Consider the following 22,011-nt stretch of genomic DNA (forward strand, 5'->3'; position numbering starts at 1 on the left):
AAATGTTAGTGTGTGAGAGAGCTAAAGGAAATAAGAGAGAGAGAAAGAGATTAATTCAGGTTTATTCAAATACTATGCAAACACACATCATGTAGGGAATGTGACAGATTTCAACTGTAAACTTAATATAACTTAATTTGAAAGCAGCAGGACCATGCAACCAGGTCAAAGTTTAGTTGGATAACAACTGCCAGTTGCACTAAAAAAACAAGTTAAGTGTTCATAGTGTTTATTAGGTGTAGAGGTCAGGCTATTTTTTATGCCCCCCTCTGTAAGGTGCATACGGGTCAGCAAACCAAAGCACAGACAAGTCTAAGAGCCTCTCCTCCAAACAACGGGAGCTCTCCATGGTGCTGAAAGCTGAACATACTGACTGTGGAGGTCCAGCACCATTCAAAACATCTTTCTTTACTGAGAAAGAGGGGGTTTCAGGTGTAGATCTTATGATTGTTTGTATGTAACATTGTGCTTCCTGATAATTAAGATTTAGAAGTATTCTTCTAACATTCATACTTGCATACATACTCTGTGGTGTGTGTATATATATATATTACTGTATTTATACTGTGCCTGTCCACATTGCACAGTATAACAACTTTATGTTAATGTTGCCCCACAGACAGACAGACAAACACACACATTGAGTTTCCATGTTTTATGGGGACGTTCCATTGACATAATGGGTTGGGATCTGGGACCACATATGAGGCATTACGAACCCCCTGTAACAAGTAATTAACAGACTTAGGGTGGTCTCCAAGATATTTTTATTTCAGTAAAAATAATAATAACAAAACTGATTAAATTAACAGTGTATACGGCAAATTTCTTGAATTAATTATTTACAATCATGACTGAGGTTTGTGTTTAAAGAGACACCTAAAATGTACATGTAAAATGTGTTTCAATATAAAAGTGAGGATTCAGTTCTCTTTCACAGCTTATTGCACTTGCATGGTCAAATAAACACAAATATGTCAAAATGCACATTAACAATGTGTGGAGTATACACGTAAACACAGTCTTTGATATGAATCAATTTATATTTAATTCATACAGTGAAGATACAGTGTTTTATTTATACATTTGATTATTTAATTTCTGTGGTATTTCTTTCTACATATAAAATAAATCTAGGCAACTGTACCGGAAAAAAACATTTTTGTCATGTTTTTTTTTGTAATTTGCTTCTATGTTTTCTATTTTTAATATCAAAAATAAAATAAAATTGTCTGCCTTGCATTATAACTATAATAATAATAATATTGCCAGTCATGTGTGGAATGATTGCAGTCAGCTTAAATGCCATTTGTTTTATAATATTACGAATTTGATAAGAATCGATTTTTAATCAAATTGTGACCTCAAGAATTGATTTAAATCGAATCGCGAGGTATCAAAAGATTTCCACCCCTACTATTTGACCACGTCAGAAAATCATAGAACATGAAACCAATATGAAACCACGCAACCAGAGAATTAATTTAAAGAATTTTAAAGACAACCAGTGGTGGGATAACTGTAACACCTCTATTCAGCAGTCAGTCAGCACTAATCACTCCTTCATATAACCTTCACATCAGGTAGCTAATAGCGAGGCCACACGTAGTAGCGCTGCTGAGCTGTCCTTTGTGACAGAGATTTTTCCTTGTGCTGTGAAGTTGACATGGTTTTCAAAGAGCTCCTGACACTGAATGAGATTTCAGCTTCCTTTCTTTGCAATATTTTGCCCTACAGAAACATCTCTTCAGATCTGAAAGACAAAGTTCTTCAATCTAGCCATCAGCTGCTAGTTTCCCAAAGCTGCGGCTGCCTGTCAGCCAACCAGACGGGGCCTTGATTTCAAAGGTATAAGGCTGGAGTCTCTCAGCAAGACTCATCTCTGATCTTCCCCTTTACCACTTTCAGAGCCACACAAATGCCTGTGAATCAGCTCTTTAATAACGTAATCTTTACGGTGTTGTGATGTGGAACCTAGACAATTTCTTCTAAAGACCATTCAAAAATCCTGCACCTTGTGAAGCGTAAAAATCAGCACAAATATGAGCCATCACGCCACAGCGAAAAGTGCTCTGCTATCCTGACACAAGCATTCTGATTGCGGGACCGATGTTGAATGGAGTTGCAGGCGTGTGGTGCGCTGTCTCGAGTGTAAAAGTAGCATTCAGGTGCGTTGGGAGGTGGAGGCGGTCAATCTGAAAAGAGTTCACACAGCGACTCAGTATTTTCTGGACCAGTCGGGCCTTTCCACTCTCACTCTGTAATCACTCTTATGGACATGACTTAATTAAACCATCAGATCAGCTAGCACAGAATGCAGCCGAGTCCTCTGCAAATTAAAAAGAAATTAGGATGGCAGATGTGTCTTTAATAACTTAATCATGCCTCTATATTGCATCTATTAAAACATACAGGGTGTAATATTTCTCAAATATTCCTAAGCCACTGCTGTGCATGCGGTTGAAAAAGCAATATGATTTGTGAGAAAACAAAATCCAAAAAAGAAACAGACAATGTGTCATGTAAATGCATGAGGCCAGTTATTTTAGGCCTCAGCATCTGTTAAAAGTGTAAAGAGTGAAATATTGAGAGGCGGAATTGGCAGGGGTGATGATGTAGCCTGCTAAATGTGAAAGTGAGCAGGATTGTTTTTAACCCTGTTTTTAAACTTCAGCTCAGCATTACTGATGATATCATATGACTATCTGAATTATATCTTGGTGGCCAGTTGCATAAACATAGCCACTATGTGAAGACTGTGTCTTAAGAACTAATCTAACCAACTACACTGCGAAAATATTTTTGTCTTGTTTTCCAGTACAAATATCTTAACATTCTTAAATCAAGATACATTTACACGAGAAGCCGTCTTGTTTTAAGAAAAAAAAAAGACTAAAATTAAATGAGTTTATGCTTAAAACAAAATTGCCAATGCAGTCAGAAAAATAAACTTAATTTAAAGGCAAAACAAGATTATTTTTCTGACCCCTCTGGCAGATATTCCTTCTTGTTTTAAGCATGAACTCATTTCATTTTTCAGAAAACATTTTGACTTTTTGAACAAAGTCTTTTGTCATTGTGCTCCTCAAGTAAATGTATATTGATTTATGAAAGTTTAGATATTTGTACTGGAAAACAAGACAAAAAATAATTTTTGCAGTTAGTCAAGGGATAGTCAGATTCAGATTATACCACTCTACTTTTTATGTAACTGGCATTATGAACAGTCTTAAAAAAAAGAAAAAAAAGAAAGAAAAGATGACTAACTTGTAAATCTAGTCAAAGCAGTTTATGCAACCGGCCACTGGAATCAGAGAGCATTTAATATAAAAAATACACACATCACATTTAATTCAATAGAGCATTTTAACATTCTGACATCAACACTGACACTGTAGAAAAGGACACACACACACACTCCTTCCAGTCATGGTCTCTCTAACTACGTTTCATCTTTCAGATATGTGTGTAATTGTTGCATGGCTGAATTAGGAAGCAAAATTGCCGGCACTCCTCTGACGAGCCTAAGATAGAGGAGCTTGAGAGCTCTCAGAGTCTACTACTGTACATTAGGAAACAAATGAAAGGATGGAACAGATGAGAGCAAACAGGCTCAGGAAGGGATCAGATGAGAAAAAGGTGAGAAAACAACAACCAAACCCCTAATTTTACTATGCCTCGAGGTACTGAGTTTTTCTAGCCTGGCTAACGTCAGACCTCTTCTCATTGAGACGTGGTCTGGGAACCACATGTTCATTTTCTCGTATTTGAGGCGTGGTTTACGAATGCCCAGAGCCGTTTATTGGGCGCTACGAATGTCTATCAAATGCGCCTGTACTGTGCTCATAGTCAATCGTTTCAATTATACCAGATGACGTATGTAGAGCGACATAAATTCGACGAGGAAGAAGACGATGGGTCAAAGATTTGTGTGTACACGATGGCGTTCAGCGAATATTGCCGTCTTAACTACTTAGAACACTATCTAAGGCTGCTTCGAAAGGTAACTTCGCGTCTAATGCCATGTTGGATCCATAGATATAAACAAACTGCTTCGGTGTGTCGCATAGACGTCATCATCATCTTGCTGCTCCCTCCCCGTTCTGTGATTGGTTCCCTTTTTGAGGGGAAAATCTGGTCCATGGTGTCCAGGCTGCCTAGCAGCGTGAATAAAATCGCGCTGCGCTCAAGGCAGCATGGGGAAACCCCATGGGCTAGAGTTTTTCCCTCTTTCATTTAAAAAAAGAAGAAGCAATATTGCAACTTATTCACTACGGTCTCTTCCCTACATGTTCGCACTCATTTTGAGGAGTATTTCTGCTGCATGTTCCTCGCTGAACCACAAACCAGAAACGTGACAGGAACCGCAAGTGGCCATAACAAACGCTGCGCCATGTTCCACTAGAGGATGCTGGCATTTGAAACTGGGTATTTAAACATGTGGAGATGACGTGTTTGACACCTCCGAGTAATTTCATCTCACATGTGCCCTTTGGGGAGAAAATGTCATACTGACACAGCGGATCAGGAAGAAGGAGAACAGAGGAGAAACAAGTCTTCATATGCAAAAAGAAGGTTAGGCAAAGGCATTTCATCTCGTTTGAGTGCCACAAAATAAGCCATCTACTTGTCCCCAAACTGTTACTTTTAAAGTTTCAGGACCCAACAATAAAGGATTTTTTTTTTCTGTCAGCCCGGTCAGGCAAGTAATTCTGCTTTTTACTTGCCCTGCCATAATTTTTACAGGCCTCATCAAAAAAGGAATGATACATTTTTATTATTAGATTTTTATGTATGCATATGTATATATGTATATGTATATGTATATATATATATATATAAATAATTATTTCTTTTTTAATTTATTATTTTTCAAATTTATATTTTTTTAATTATTAAAAAATATTGTTGTCATTAAATGCATTTTTTAGTGCTGTCAAATCTATAAATCACGATTAATCACATCTAACACAAATGTTTTTGTTTACATAATATACATGTATATATATTTTTATATATATGCCTGTGTATGTGTATATATATATACTGTATATACACAGACACACACACATATATATACATACATACATACATGTGTGTGTGTCTGTGTATATGTGTATATATATATATATATATACACACACACACAGACACGCACACACATACAGACATATAATATATATAAATATAATAATAGTATATACACACATATAGTATGTAAACAAAAACTTGTACGCTAGATGCGATTAATTACGATTAATCGATTTGACAGTACTTTTTTTTATTAAATATTTTTTCCTTTACAACAAATGTATACAAACTTGAAATTATTCAGCTATGATATAAGTACACATCAGCTAGATATTATCTTGGTGAGAAAGTAGAATGTGCAATAACAATGTAGAACACATCAAAAGAAAACTTTTAACTTTGCAAGTTATACAAATTAATGTAGCAGATCAATAGCCCCAAAAGGGCAAGTTGGAGTTCTGTCGACTGGCCTGAAATGCTCTCACGTCAGCCATTTGCCACTTCCCATCTTTATTGTTGAGTCCTGTGTTTCACCAACCTACAGAACCTTGGTACAATTGAAATACATCTTACCTGTCAGGCCTTCTGAAAACAGATGCCAATGTATGGGATGCTTTTCTTTTTTTGCTTGCAGAAAACCGCTTCAGCAGCAGAAATCACAGCAGTATCTGCAAATGAGATAAACAACAAAAGCTATTAATCTTAATGTGTTATAACAAGCAGATAAATGTGCTTCATCAAAAAACCCATCTGATGCCCGGTTAGACTGACATGGAAGAACATATTGTGTTGTACGCTGACTTGAGAAGCTCCTAGAAAATGAGACATTTGACCATATGTACCGCCTCAAACCCACACTGACTATGCTGCCTAATGGTTTTCCTGGACCAACTATAGCCTTCTCCTGCTGTTTCATTAAACTGCTGCTCTTCCAGCTCAGCATCTGAACTATACTGTTATGCCATCTGTAAGAGATTCTACATCGGCCTTAGGCTGGGTTGGGTTAATAAGCGATCCTGAACCACAAAAGAGAGTTTTATTCATTTATCTTGTCTACATAAAAGAAAGAGTGGCACCTGGCCCAAAAGCATATTTTAACTCTGGGGTCCACATGCTTTCCAGAATAAGGCGTTTCATTTAATTGGCCTTGTAATGAGCGGTTTTAAAAGTCTGAAAGATGATGGAGCTGATTGTCTGGATATTCAGCCATGCTTTATGGTGGGTCATATAGTTGTTTCCAGTATATCGCTGTGGAAGGACCCCGGGTAGAGTCACACAACCGTGCCTGTTTACCACAAACTGGCTTAATAAAGGCAGCAGGTAGAAATTCTCCTGAGAAATACGGATAAGATGTAATGTTTTCCATGAGGTTATCTCCCATGTCAAGAGCTAACTACCTAGCATTTCCTTCGCTACCGTCAATCTTGCACGATTATGCTGGGTGGGCTATGTGCACAGTTTGCCTTATGCATCAGGGGGCGAAGAACAGTTTGAGGCAAGAATATGAAATGAGATCATTATGAAGAGAAACAACTCCACGGCAAATATCTATTTCAATCAGTGGCTAGATGCGGAGGTTATCGATCAAAAAACACCATCATGTGTACCGCTTACTTCCAATTGAGTGCCATTTTCCAACAGAGAGCTGAAAATAAATATATGTGGCAAGGCAACGCTTGCTTATGGATTAGAGTATTCCTCAAACCCCAGGATTATGAAGATTAAAGTACATTGCAATGAGAGAGACATTCAATTGCATGCCAGCATTCTCACTCAATATGGAAGATTGATGGTTTCCTCCAGTGCTGAGATTTACATATTCTACTGTTAAGAGTGATCGACTTCCATTGCAATGAACGGGAACCAGTCGCATTATAATAAGACTGGAGATGTAAGATGGAGATGAAGCCACAAAGTCAGTTTTTGTTCAACTCCCATCCACCCGACTTACCAGGATGCACTTTGGGATGATGCGAGGAAGACATGTCTGAAGGATTTCCACTATTGTGGGCATTCAGCCTGATCTCTTAGGAATTTGTTGGTAATCAACTACTTTTCAAAAAAAATATATATATATAAAGAAATTAATCATTGTGTAAGAACACAATAAAATTTATCAAAAGTGTCAGTAAAGACATTAAAAATTTTACCAAATATTTCAATTTCAAATAAATACTGTACTTTTGAACTTTTATTTTGTGAAAGATTACTGAAAAAAATGGTTTCCACAAAAATATGAATGTTTCAACATTATGTTGAGTAACAAATCAGCATATCAGAATGATTTCGGAAGCATCATGTGAAGACCGAAGTAATGGCGGATAATCACAGGAATAAACTACAGCATAAGACACTTCTTTCATAAATATACACTCACCTAAAGGATTATTAGGAACACCTGTTCAATTTCTCATTAATGCAATTATCTAATCAACCAATCACATGGCAGTTGCTTCAATGCATTTAGGGGTGTGGTCCTGGTCAAGACAATCCCCTGAACTCCAAACTGAATGTCAGAATGGGAAAGAAAGGTGATTTAAGCAATTTTGAGCGTGGCATGGTTGTTGGTGCCAGACGGGCCGGTCTGAGTATTTCACAATCTGCTCAGTTACTGGGATTTTCACGCACAACCATTTCTAGGGTTTACAAAGAATGGTGTGAAAAGGGAAAAACATCCAGTATGCGGCAGTCCTGTGGGTGAAAATGCCTTGTTGATGCTAGAGGTCAGAGGAGAATGGGCCGACTGATTCAAGCTGATAGAAGAGCAACTTTGACTGAAATAATCACTCGTTATGCAGCAAAGCATTTGTGAAGCCACAACACGCACAACCTTGAGGCGGATGGGCTACAACAGCAGAAGACCCCACCGGGTACCACTCATCTCCACTACAAATAGGAAAAAGAGGCTACAATTTGCACAAGCTCACCAAAATTGGACAGTTGAAGACTGGAAAAATGTTGCCTGGTCTGATGAGTCTCGATTTCTGTTGAGACATTCAGATGGTAGAGGCAGAATTTGACGTAAACAGAATGAGAACATGGATCCATCATGCCTTGTTACCACTGTGCAGGCTGGTGGTGGTGGTGGTGTAATGGTGTGGGGGATGTTTTCTTGGCACACTTTAGGCCCCTTAGTGCCAATTGGGCATCGTTTAAATGCCACGGCCTACCTGAGCATTGTTTCTGACCATGTCCATCCCTTTATGACCACCATGTACCCATCCTCTGATGGCTACTTCCAGCAGGATAATGCACCATGTCACAAAGCTCGAATCATTTCAGATTGGTTTCTTGAACATGACAATGAGTTCACTGTACTAAAATGGCCCCCACAGTCACCAGATCTCAACCCAATAGAGCATCTTTGGGATGTGGTGGAACGGGAGCTTCGTGCCCTGGATGTGCATCCCACAAATCTCCATCAACTGCAAGATGCTATCCTATCAATATGGGCCAACATTTCTAAAGAATGCTTTCAGCACCTTGTTGAATCAATGCCACGTAGAATAAGGCAGTTCTGAAGGCGAAAGGGGGTCAAACACAGTATTAGTAAGGTGTTCCTAATAATCCTTTAGGTGAGTGTATATTTTAAAAAAGTACTGACCCCAAACTTTTTGTAGTGTACGTGTTTGGATACATGCTGAAACATAATATAAACATACTGACAAAATCTGAAAAGTTATTTATGTATTCACACTTTTGTAAACAGCTTCATAAAACCTTTAGATTGATATTATAAATGTTTTTTTTTTTTACAATTATAAGGTGTATTTAAACACCTAACCTCACTCCTAACCTAAACCTAACCGCTTCTCAACTATATGATTTGTAAATCTCTGAAGTTGTAAAACGATCATGTTTTAGATGCTGTCAATACGTTATGTATGTTTCAGCGTCTGTGTAAAATTACAAAGATGTATGTGCCTTGCAAACCCACAACACCACAAATACCTTTGAACTATTATGAAATATATGTCAGGATACACAGGAGATGGGCCACAGGAAGTGTGAGAGAGAGTCTCTTATTATAGCTGTGGAGCTGATGGTCATATCTGGAAGCCATGAGAAGGTCATCAGTGCAGGGCTCTCAGTGGCTTTAAGGCCTTTAGAGGGCTTTGGAGGTAGACAGGGAATGACTGAGATTGATTCGGTACAGAAAAGGCTGCCCACCACTAGAGGATAAGTCATAGAAGAGACCCATAAGCCCTCTACGCTCAGGAGAGTATAGCCTACTCAGCCCCCTTAACTCAAAACCACCCAACCTAAATATACTTGTTTCTTTTGTGGAGCAACCATATGATGGTCACAGAGGTCATAGCTGTTGTTTCATGTTTTTTTATTTTTTTATTTTTTAATACGGACAGACAATGAAAAGGTCTTTCCTCTGTTACAATTCCTGAGGTGGGCGTTAGAGATGAAATACTTGTAAATGACTTGTGAACATTCCTTTCTTTTTTTCCCACCCACAGGCAAGAGTAATCCACCATGTGAGGATTTACGGGGCTGGTAGAGAGAGTGCAAAAGAGAGAGCAAGCCACATGGAAATCAAGGAGGATTAATTAGAGCACAGGCCTAATGAGGAATCCTCACAGGAGCGGACATTATCGAAGGAGCAAACGTGTTTAGCTACTTTACAAAAAGAAGAGAAGGAAGTAAGAAATTGGAAAAGGGAGAAGAAAAAGAAGAGGAAGATGTAGAAGGAAAATAAGAAAGAAATAAGAAAATGAGTAAAAGGGCCTCTTTAGTTTAGAAAAAAAGACTACTCTAAATTTCAATGAAATTTGAAGTGCTGCTCCTATCGATGTTGACAAAAAACACGAACATATAACAATACCAAAAAAACCCTTGCTATTTGGGGGTTTGGGTGGGTTCATTTGCGTTCGGCTTGGAGCCTCCTAAAGCGCGGGGCCGGTGCACAGCCCTAAGGACTGCCCTGCTATTTCTACTCCATTATTCATACGCCATTATTCATTGCATGTCATCCAGCACCACACTGCAGTGTGATTACAGAATGAGTCATCTTTTTTGAACAAATCAGTTAGTTGAATGACAAATAAAGACTCATGAAGACTCACTTGTCGCCATCTACAGGTGTAACAATGTAACTTGCAGAAAGAGTCACTAAAAAATCCCCACCACTAATGCACAGATTTAAAGGAGACTAACACAGTCAACAGAGAATGAATGAATAAAGGAATATTGGCTAAAGGTATTTTGCTCAGATTCTGACTCCTCTTGTAGACTAGACTACTGCTTACCAATTAGGAATGAGTGTAAGTTTTTGTGGGTCTGTTTCCTTTCTCAGCTTCTCAGTCACTTTCATATTTTTCCATCTCGCAGCTATCCTTTTGTTCGTAACACTAATAAAATGCTCGCTCTTTATCCCATCAAAGCTTAGCCACCTTTGTGTTTCCATTAAGCAATAGATGAGTAAGCAAACACCCACCCAGTCGTCTGCCTATAATAAATAAACGTGTATACACATTTTGTCTGGTTGTTGGCATGATTGCAATCGATTCACTCCTCCGTTTGATTAGTTTCACATTAAAAAGCACTGTTAGCAGTTATTATTGCCAGTGCTTTCCAATACTATATCTGAATGCTGTTCTGTTATGGTGTTGGTGTAAGCCTACACCTGCAGTCAGCAGAGAGTTTGATGAGTGTTAATGGAACTGTCTGCAGAACCCTTTTTGTGTTTAAAATGCATTAGTAACTTGAGAGTAACCCTGTGGTTGGCTTAAACAGAGCCTAACTCCATTTACAGTGCAATGCAAGATACACGTTTAGTTGAAGCAAGCAGAATATTACACCCATATTGTGCATTTATTTACAGTGTAGCAGCCCCTGTTTGATGTAAATAATGATTTTGTTTCAGCTTTGATGAAAACATGGCTTTTCACTACGTGGCACATTTAGAGACAAACTAATTGGACTAAAATCGTCCCTAAATAAAAACTTAAGCATTTGTGTTAAAAAAAGCTTGCAGGAATGAAAATTCTGTCAGTAATTACTCGCCTTCATGTTGTTCCAACCCCGTAAGACTTTCGTTCATCTTCGGATCACAAATTAAGATATGTTTGATGAAATCTGAGAGTTGGACCACTCCTTCATAGGCTGCAAGGTAATTGATATCTGCCAGCCCAGAAAAGTTAGTAAAGACAATAGCCGCTTTCCGACCAAGTAGTTACAGGAACTTAGTTATAGGAACTGTCCACTTCTAAACAGTTCTATGAACTACTCTCCCCCAAACTCGGTTTTGCTGTTTGCGTTCGCACTGGCCAAGCGGCCATAGGAACTGGTAGGAGGGGTATTAGGGAGTGACGCAAGCACAGCGACTTTATTTTGACGGCGCGACGGACCTTTATTTTGACGGCGCTGAGAACGCCAGAGCAAACAATGCTCGCATTCTCTGTGTTCATTAGTTAGCGATCTGTCTAACAGTACTGTTTAACATGTTATTAGATAGAATTGTTATAGAAAGTACGCAGTATATGAAAAAAAAGTTATTAGCCTATGCCGTGTGGTTGATGTCCAGTGTTGCTAGCTGAGCAGAAATACATAATCATGTTTGACTTGGTCCCCTCAAAGTTGTGTTGGATTTTCTCTTCAGCATAAAGGTTTAGAGGCCCATCTATCACTGTTTTCCATGTTTGTATCTAGTTTCTGGAGTAAATATAGGCTATAATCTGTGTGTTTACATATAGCTGTTTTAAAAATGGCAGGTGCTGGTGTTCCGCGTGCGTTCGGTCATCAGCGTACACTAACGTCACGGGTAGTTCCTATAGTGCTGGTTTAGACCCTACTCTGAAGTAGGAGCTAAATTAGTTCCTACAAATGGAGTTCCTAGAACTAAAATCATTCCTAGTCGGCGTGTTCGCACCGCAGGAACATACGGGTACTTTAGCCAATAGTTCTACTAAATATATATATATATATATATATATATATATATATATATATATATATATATATACACTCACCTAAAGGATTATTAGGAACACCTGTTCAATTTCTCATTAATGCAATTATCTAATCAACCAATCACATGGCAGTTGCTTCAATGCATTTAGGGGTGTGGTCCTGGTCAAGACAATCTCCTGAACTCCAAACTGAATGTCAGAATGGGAAAGAAAGGTGATTTAAGCAATTTTGAGCGTGGCATGGTTGTTGGTGCCAGACGGGCCGGTCTGAGTATTTCACAATCTGCTCAGTTACTGGGATTTTCACGCACAACCATTTCTAGGGTTTACAAAGAATGGTGTGAAAAGGGAAAAACATCCAGTATGCGGCAGTCCTGTGGGCGAAAATGCCTTGTTGATGCTAGAGGTCAGAGGAGAATGGGCCGACTGATTCAAGCTGATAGAAGAGCAACTTTGACTGAAATAACCACTCGTTACAAGCGAGGTAAGCAGCAAAGCATTTGTGAAGCCACAACACGCACAACCTTGAGGCGGATGGGCTACAACAGCAGAAGACCCCACCGGGTACCACTCATCTCCACTACAAATAGGAAAAAGAGGCTACAATTTGCACAAGCTCACCAAAATTGGACAGTTGAAGACTGGAAAAATGTTGCCTGGTCTGATGAGTCTCGATTTCTGTTGAGACATTCAGATGGTAGAGTCAGAATTTGGCGTAAACAGAATGAGAACATGGATCCATCATGCCTTGTTACCACTGTGCAGGCTGGTGGTGGTGGTGTAATGGTGTGGGGGATGTTTTCTTGGCACACTTTAGGCCCCTTAGTGCCAATTGGGCATCGTTTAAATGCGGCCTACCTGAGCATTGTTTCTGACCATGTCCATCCCTTTATGACCACCATGTAGCCATCCTCTGATGGCTACTTCCAGCAGGATAATGCACCATGTCACAAAGCTCGAATCATTTCAAATTGGTTTCTTGAACATGACAATGAGTTCACTGTACTAAAATGGCCCCCACAGTCACCAGATCTCAACCCAATAGAGCATCTTTGGGATGTGGTGGAACGGGAGCTTCGCGCCCTGGATGTGCATCCCACAAATCTCCATCAACTGCAAGATGCTATCCTATCAATATGGGCCAACATTTCTAAAGAATGCTTTCAGCACCTTGTTGAATCAATGCCACGTAGAATTAAGGCAGTTCTGAAGGCGAAAGGGGGTCAAACACAGTATTAGTATGGTGTTCCTAATAATCCTTTAGGTGAGTGTATATATATATATATATATATACAGTGGGTACAGAAAGTATTCAGACCCCCTTACATTTTTCACTCTTTGTTATATTGCAGCCATTTGCTAAAATCATTTAGGTAATTTTTTTTTCCTCATTATTGTACACACCGAAACACAGAATTGTTGACATTTTTGCACATTTATTAAAAAAGAAAAACTGAAATATCACATGGTCCTAAGTATTCAGACCCTTTGCTCAGTATTTAGTAGAAGCACCCTTTTGATCTAATACAGCCATGAGTCTTTTTGGGAAAGATGCAACAAGTTTTTCACACCTGGATTTGGGTATCCTCTGCCATTCCTCCTTGCAGATCCTCTCCAGTTCGGTCAGGTTGGATGGTAAACGTTGGTGGACAGCCATTTTCAGGTCTCTCCAGAGATGCTCAATTGGGTTTAAGTCAGGGCTCTGGCTGGGCCATTCAAGAACAGTCACGGAGTTGTTGTGAAGCCACTCCTTCATTATTTTAGCTGTGTGCTTAGGGTCATTGTCTTGTTGGAAGGTGAACCTTCGGCCCAGTCTGAGGTCCAGAGCACTCTGGAGAAGGTTTTCGTCCAGGATATCCCTGTACTTGGCCGCATTCATCTTTCCCTCGTTTGCAACCAGTCGTCCTGTCCCTGCAGCTGAAAAACACCCCCACAGCATGATGCTGCCGCCACCATGCTTCACTGTTGAGACTGTATTGGACAGGTGATGAGCAGTGCCTGGTTTTCTCCACACATACCGCTTAGAATTAAGGCCAAAAAGTTCTATCTTGGTCTCATCAGACCAGAGAATCTTATTTATCACCATCTTGGAGTCCTTCAGGTGTGCTTTCATGTGTCTTGCACTGAGGAGAGGCTTCCGTCGGGCCACTCTGCCATAAAGCCCCGACTGGTGGATGGCTGCAGTGATGGTTGACTTACTACAACTTTCTCCCATCTCCCGACTGCATCTCTGGAGCTCAGCCACAGTGATCTTTGGGTTCTTCTTTACCTCTCTCACCAAGGCTCTTCTCCCCCGATAGCTCAGTTTGGCCGGACGGCCAGTTCTAGGAAGGGTTCTGGTCGTCCCAAACGTCTTCCATTTAAGGATTATGGAGGCCACTGTGCTCTTAGGAACCTTAAGTGCAGCAGAATTTTTTTTGTAGCCTTGGCCAGATCTGTGCCTTGCCACAATTCTGTCTCTGAGCTCTTCAGGCAGTTCCTTTGACCTCATGATTCTCATTTGCTCTGACATGCACTGTGAGCTGTAAGGTCTTATATAGACAGGTGAGTGGCTTTCCTAATCAAGTCCAATCAGTATAATCAAACACAGCTGGACTCAAATGAAGGTGTAGAACCATCTCAAGGATGATCAGAAGAAATGGACAGCACCTGAGTTAAATACATGAGTGTCACAGCAAAGGGTCTGAATACTTAGGACCATGTGATATTTCAGTTTTTCTTTTTTAATAAATGTGCAAAAATGTCAACAATTCTGTGTTTTTCTGTCAATATGGGGTGCTGTGTGTACAATAATGAGGAAAAAAAAAATGAACTTAAATGATTTTAGCAAATGGCTGCAATATAACAAAGAGTGAACAATTTAAGGGGGTCTGAATACTTTCCGTACCCACTGTATATATATGAAGTTATATATAGGCCTACATATATTTTGGACAATGCAAATGTATCAAGAAAATATATAAAAATAGCCAAAAGTGTATAAATGTAGAAAATCTTTTGAAACATATTTAAGACAACATCTAAAAATATATTTATGTAGAAAAAGAAGTGTCTAATTCACTAACTGTGTGTACAGACACATTTGTGTGTGACATCTGCGTATGAATGTTTTCACGAAAAAATTAATCAATAACTGTAGTATTAAAATTCTAATTCTAATTTATGAAGAAAAAAATGTTGGAGCAGCTACAACCACACATATGTTAGGATGAAATATCTATGTATTATACATATACATGTATACTGTATATTTCAGTTATCGTCCGAGCTGAGATGGTTTCTCTGCATAAAAACGCAGATACGTGTATGTACAGCTGGCTAATGCGAGATCTGCAATCTGGGTCTCTATAAATGGTGTTTGTTGTGTTTGAACTGGTTTTGAGGATGACACAATACTCAAGGATCTTGCTGCATGTGCAGAGCGCATCTTTAGAGAGTGTCATATGTTTGCTGAAAGTGATGAAAGGCCATAAAAGAAAGGTTGTACAGAAAGCCCCATATATGGAGATAGTTTGGGTGTGTTTTATGCAAATCACTAACCTTTAATGAGTCATCATTAAGAATACTCCAAATTCATTCAAAGTAGAACGAGGTTAAGCACACATTCATGTGCGTACGCACGTGTTGGGATTTTTTTCTGTGAGTTCACAATAGAGTAATACATTTGCGTTACAATGTTAAAGGTTAATGTTTATGCTTTGCTGGCTCTTTGTCTCAGTGGTGTTAGACTTAACACCTTAACACCTATTTCAAGGCATGAAGTTTGCTGCTGTTTCACACTGGAGCTTATTGTTTATGCTTTACGTTCCTTTTTGTACATTATTTTCCTCTCAAATGACACTCAACAATAAAATGGACATTCTTGGCTTAGATCCCAATGAATCTGCATGTTGTTGGTGGTTCATGCTGATGCGCTGCTGGCGGCTTCATTATGCTCAACTCTCTCTTCCTAATTGCAGCTTCTTGTGGCATTGCTTGTTTGGACAAACCTGATCGACAAGTGGTTAACCTTCCTGTCCTAATAAATCAGAACATTTCAATTTGGTATGTAATGGGATAGTGCACCCACATCAAAAGATATTTGGGAAGTCACTATCCCTTTTAAGTACATTCAAAAGTAAATACATTTAATCCACCATTGCTCGCTCACACCACAAAATACGAGTTGTGCTGAAACGTCCTGCCTGGATGGTCCTGGTCAGAAAACGACCTCTGTGATGGTGAGTAAAAGGCTGTGACAGTGTCCTGGAAGGCTGTGTGCTCTGCTATTTACCAATGAGGCACAGGAATAAACTCAAAAAGCCATTTGTCCCATAGAAAATGTCAGTGCCTTCATGAGAAGCAAAGTCATTTACAAATCTATAGAGGAAATATCTCACTACTTCCTGGCTGAGCCTTAGCGGCTTATAACGCTCAGAATAATCACTGTGCCAAGCCATTTTATTTGAATTATTCAGCATCCATCAGTGTTTGAATGTTATACATGTTGACACAAGCTATTACTCCATTTACTGGCAACAGTTCAACAGTTGTTTTCCCCAGAATCCGACTGCCAAATATGTCTATAATCTAGGGCTGGCATTTGATTAACATAAGCCTATCACTGACCTCCAGTCCAAATAAATAATTTTACAATCGGGTTTGTCAGTGTGCAGATGGATGTCTGCTGTTGTGTCACATCTGGCGTTTTTTGTTTTGTTTTGTTTTTTTACCATTTGCACTGCATTTTTAAGATTGAATTTCCTATATTATATATAATATATATATATATATATATATATATCTCATATTACATATGAGACAGAGAACATATGTATTATTTTTTTTATTATCATTTTACTTCTTTAAAATACTAAATGAACATGCTAAACTCACTGCTCTACAGTACATATTATATTAAAACAAACAGGATGTCTTCCTTCCTCACACAGTATATCTACATTTTTGTTGCAATAACAATTAAATGTAAATGTTAGCACTTTACAATGAATTTGTTAAAATTAGTTAATGAGTTAGGTATCACAAACTAACTTTTTACAGCAATTATTAATCTAGGGTACTTTACATTTATGAATATTCTATTGTTATTTGTTAATTTATGTTTGTTCATAATAAATTATTTTTTATTAATAAAACGAAGAAAAATTATCAAATGTGTTAACTTATGCAAATGTCAAAGAAATGAATACTTATGTAAAGGTATTCTTTTCGTTTCTCTTCTACTCTATGTCTATTTTAACAAAGCGTATACTGCATTAGACTAAACTGGGAAGGGTCACAGCACTTGCATATTGTTGTCCTTTTGTTAGTTTGATTGCTTCTATTACTCTCCTCATTTGTAAGTCGCTTTGGATAAAAGCGTCTGCTAAATGATTAAATGTAAATGTAAATGTAGAAATGAATGGATGCTTCTGGATGTTAGAAATTTAATTAATGTTACTGTATACAAGTGTTACCCTGTAAATTGTTACATATTATCTGATATTAAAAAGCTCTGGTAGTAATTAGGCAGCTCAGGTAATGATAAAGTTCACACATTCCCAGAAGATCCAGTCCTGTCGCTGTCAGACAGCGCTGGATCAGACAAGCATTCTGCTAGAAACTCAGACATTAGAATTCCAAATGTCACAAGCCTCTGCAGGGATTTTTGATCCCCGAATCGTGTCTACGCACAGGGTCAGTTGAAGGCCTTCAAAACGGCCGTCCACTTCAGCTTGAGTTAACAGAGAGAGCTGAATAGACACATACTCACACATACACAGTGAGCACAGATGCAGGTTGGGTTAAAAATATTCATATTTTTCCATATTTAATTGATGACTATTCTCTAATAAATGGACGACAAGCAGAATCCAAATATTATAGCTTAGCTGTGAATCTGCAAATATACAATCAACTTACAGGAGATGTAAATAAAGCTAGTAAAGATGGGCTTCTTGAATCTTTAATCCTCTTTCTGTCTGTTTGGGATGTAGCCTTTTGCTGTTTAGCAGATGGCCCAAATAGTTTGAGCATCAGATTTGCACATCATTATGTGTGACATATAATGAACGCTTCCGGATTAATACAATACCATGGGTGCCCTGTTAGCGATGAAACTCAAACATAATCATCACAGAGTACAATAGGTCCACTTTGAAACCACCTGCACTAATTTATCCAAAGTTTGAGCAGAATTCCACTTCTGTTTAAAGTTACACTGTGTAGGAATTTCTCCCATCTAGCGGTGAAATTGTATTTTGCATTCAAACGAATAGTGCTCTCTAGCGCCTCGCTTTTTCAAATGCGTGTTGCAACTATGGTAGCCGTTATGTACCAAGAAGCTATGACAACATGTCTTCCAATAGCACTTCATCGAGTTTTCTTTCGGGTGATGAGGTTCGTTATTTCGCTTTTTTGGCAACGAGGACATATTTATAAATAAAGACATTGATTTTAGCTAATAAAATACTTTAAAAACTACACAGTGTACCTTTAACTACTACACCAACAATGAATAAGGTGAGATTCAAGACTAAAGATGGCTTTTTATACGTGGGTAAACAATGAGTATTTCATGCAACAGAAAATCCTGCTATGTCTTTCTATGTCCATCCATGTCTTTCTTGTGACAACATGGCGGATGTTGGCGGCAGGAATGCACGGAGTGCTTCGAGTAAATCTTGAATAAAACCAGTGATTTGCACGACTACTGATGGACAAGTAACAGTGGAGGATGAATTCTTCAACTTTCTCGTTTTATTGGCTGTGAATCACTTTGGGTCGGAATGGATTGATCTCTGCCCTAGCTCTTCTCAACGCTGTGTAGCACATAAGGGGCCGCAAAAGGATGTGAACAATGTTAAGAGCTGTTTAAAACTGCTTAACGAGGCTGGCGAAAACATCCCTCGTTTTGTGTTACACTATTTGGACGAACTACCGCCGGTGACTTTCAATAGCCTTGATGTTTCTTGCCTGCTTGGGAAAAATGAGCGTTTAAGCACGGATATCTCTGCCATGAAACGGGCCATGTATACACAGACTAATATCTGTGAAGATCTTCGGTTGGTGACGGCTAGTATAAACCAACGATTATGTGTGATTGAACAACCTGAACCTGGCAGAGGGGATGCGTCCATTTCCCAGGTTAACAAGGATCCGGCCCAGAGCTCTTCTTTCTATATAGATGACCAAGTTTTAAATAAAGTTAAATACTTGGGTCACATCATTAGAAATGATTTAAATGATGATGATAATGTGCAGTGCCAGCGCTGCAAGTTGTATGGGCAGGCTAATATGCTGGCTCGTAAATTGTATATGTGTACAGATGATGTTAAAATAGCTCTTTTCAGGGCATACTGTATTTCTCTTTATGTGGCCAAAATATACTAAAGCTAAAATGAAAAGCTCCAGGTGGCATTTAATGATGCATTAAGAGTTTAGCTTAAGCTCCCAAGGTGGACAAGTGCAAGCCAAATGTTTGTATCTAATAATGTACCCACTTTGCATGTTGTCTTAAGGAATTATATGTATAATTTCATGTGTCGGTTGAGTGATTAAAAAAATAGTTTCATAATGTTCTTAATTAATATTACATTAAGTGATTCAAGGTATTTTTCCTGTTTTTGGAAGCATTGGAATGAAAGCTTGTATGTTTTTTAAATTTTGTCTGTTGTTTGTAAAAATATGTTTGTACAGTATGTATTTTTTCCCCTCTTGATATGGACCCATGGGTCTGAAATAAAGAATATAATAATAATAACTAATGTTCTGAAAAATCTTACTAAATATTGTCCCCTCAAAGAGCTGGAGCCATGAATAATTTAAGGACTCACATAATAATTTTATTTATTCAGTGTTCTATCTTTCTTTTCATCTTGTATATCTTGTTATAGCTTTCATCATCTTGTCCTGGTCATATTATGGAAAGACGCCTGCAGCACTACACAATAGCTTTAAAACTCTATTTGGCTTTACAAACTATTTATTATTTTTATATAGCCAAGGCAACAAAAAAACGTTTTATTTGTCACGTCATCTTGTTCTTTCTGTCTCTCCTAATTTCTCTCTCTCTGAAGCTCTGACATGTAACCTTTCTGCCCAATCCGTCTGTCTCCCAGATGAAGCTGTAATGTTGTCCAACATTGGGGACAAATGCTTGACCTGAGGGAACTTCCTGAATTCATAACATATATTTTTTTTATCACAGTTTAAGCTCTGAATTGACCCACAGTCTACGGTGAGCAGCAACTAAACAAAAATCCAAAATGGAACATTTCTCATTATAATCCGGTATCTTAAAGGGATAGTTAAACAATGTAGATTCTGTCATTATTTACTCGTCGTCATGTCATTCCAAACCCTTATGACTTTCTTTCTTTAACTAAACTCAAAAGGTGACATTTTGAAGACCCTTATTTTGCACACTGCTAAAAGCTGAGCTCTGAAAAGCCATTTAGGAATACTAACAGCTTGTATCAGTTGTTTGTGAAGACGGTTGTCATGAAACAGAAGGATTCACACAGGTAAAGTTATCAACAGGTTTATTTGCAAAAGTATGTGATCGTAACGATGGAAGCAGGTAACTGATGAATATAGTGTTCAGGATGGATATCTGGATGAGTAATGGTCTTAGCTGTTATCGCGCAGGTAAGTGTTCTTGAGGGAACGACGAGACCAGACCATGGTGCACTGCAGAGGGAAGAGTTATATGCTGGATGATGATCAGTGAAGATTGGTGACAGGTGACGGTGATCTCTTTGATTGGGAAGTGCATGCAGGGGAGAGCCAGGGAGGATGATGGGAAATGTAGTGAGGAGGTGGTGACTAGCTGGTGACCGTAACAGCGGTCACATCAGAACCCCAGAGCCCAAACATTTAGCCAATTCTCTCAAGTTGATGAAGGAATCTTCAACATGCATGCTTTCATTCTCCACCATAATGTGCCACAACTCAAAATGATAAAGCTGACAGAGATATACAAATCTTTACGAAAGAACTAAAAGTGACAGAAAGAATGGTTATCAGTAAATTAAACTTTATCAAGAAAGACTTTGTTAATCAATGTTGCACTGTATAATTAACATTTCATTTGTGTGTAGCCTATGTGCTATCAGCTTCTCATTAGAAGAACAGATTAAAACCGTTATAATGTCAAATTAGGTAAATGTGTTTAATGCGCATTTTATGTAGATGCTGTCAATACTTTGACTATGTATGTTTTTGTAAGAGAATGGCTTTATTTCCACTAAAATCATGCTGTATTTTAGTTTATTTTATCATTATTTTATTATTTTTTTTAAACAAATTCATTCATGATTTTCACAATCTTTCGCCCAGAATCTGACTGCTTAGGCTGATGAGGATGCCCATTCTTACCTAAGCAGGGTAAGAAGGATGTTCCTCAGTGGTGAAGCATTTGCATCTGACTGTGGTGTTGACACTACAGACAGGCTCTCAGTGGCTAAACGGCTGATTGAATCTTCACCTCTCATCACATACTGTATTGTTAGATCAATGACTGTTGACAGATAAGTTCAGACAGAAACATTGATTTCTTTCAAAGGTCCCATCAAAGAGATCCATCTTGAAGTCTCTAAGATCACTATAAATCTGTGAATCTTTCAAAATAAGTTATTGCGAGAAGGTATGTTGACTGAGTATGCATTTAGTGAAAGAAAAGAAAAGCATGCTTGATATTATAAAATGGAATATCTATCTATCTATCTATCTATCTATCAAAATATTTGGCAAAAAAAGGCAAACTGCTACATTGCATTAAAAACAAAAAGCTCACTGGAAAAAGCATATGTCGACTACAACAGAATCAGTTATTAATATTTAGTTGGTTCTCTCTTGTTTTTGCATGTGTTCATAATTTCGTGATGACAGCCTAGTAAAAAAAAAAAATTGGTCCGCACAATTTGCCATGTTTAATTGCCTTATCGCAAATAAAACAAATGCCTCCAAGCGTAACTATGCAATATGCTTACAAAATTTTTAACACGTTTTTAGTAGTATTTGAATAAAGGTTGAGGATGTCAATTTTCCTGGGCCGCACATCACTTTCACATTCTCAACC

At 38.3% G+C, this 22,011-nt stretch overlaps 1 protein-coding gene across 5 annotated transcripts in view; it reads right to left on the reverse strand.

Annotated features, from left to right (window-relative positions):
- Nucleotides 1-22,011, reverse strand: part of lingo2 (leucine rich repeat and Ig domain containing 2) — a 271,483-nt gene that overhangs the window by 154,804 nt on the left and 94,668 nt on the right. For all 5 annotated transcript variants that reach the window (XM_084430416.1, XM_084430415.1, XM_084430418.1 and 2 more), the window contains one exon: nucleotides 5,605-5,699. The gene's annotated coding sequence lies outside the window, so the exon portion shown is untranslated. The remainder of the gene's footprint in view (nucleotides 1-5,604; nucleotides 5,700-22,011) is intronic.

This window comes from Rutilus rutilus, assembly GCF_951802725.1.
Source record: "Rutilus rutilus genome assembly, chromosome: 14".
NCBI lineage: Eukaryota > Metazoa > Chordata > Actinopteri > Cypriniformes > Leuciscidae > Rutilus > Rutilus rutilus.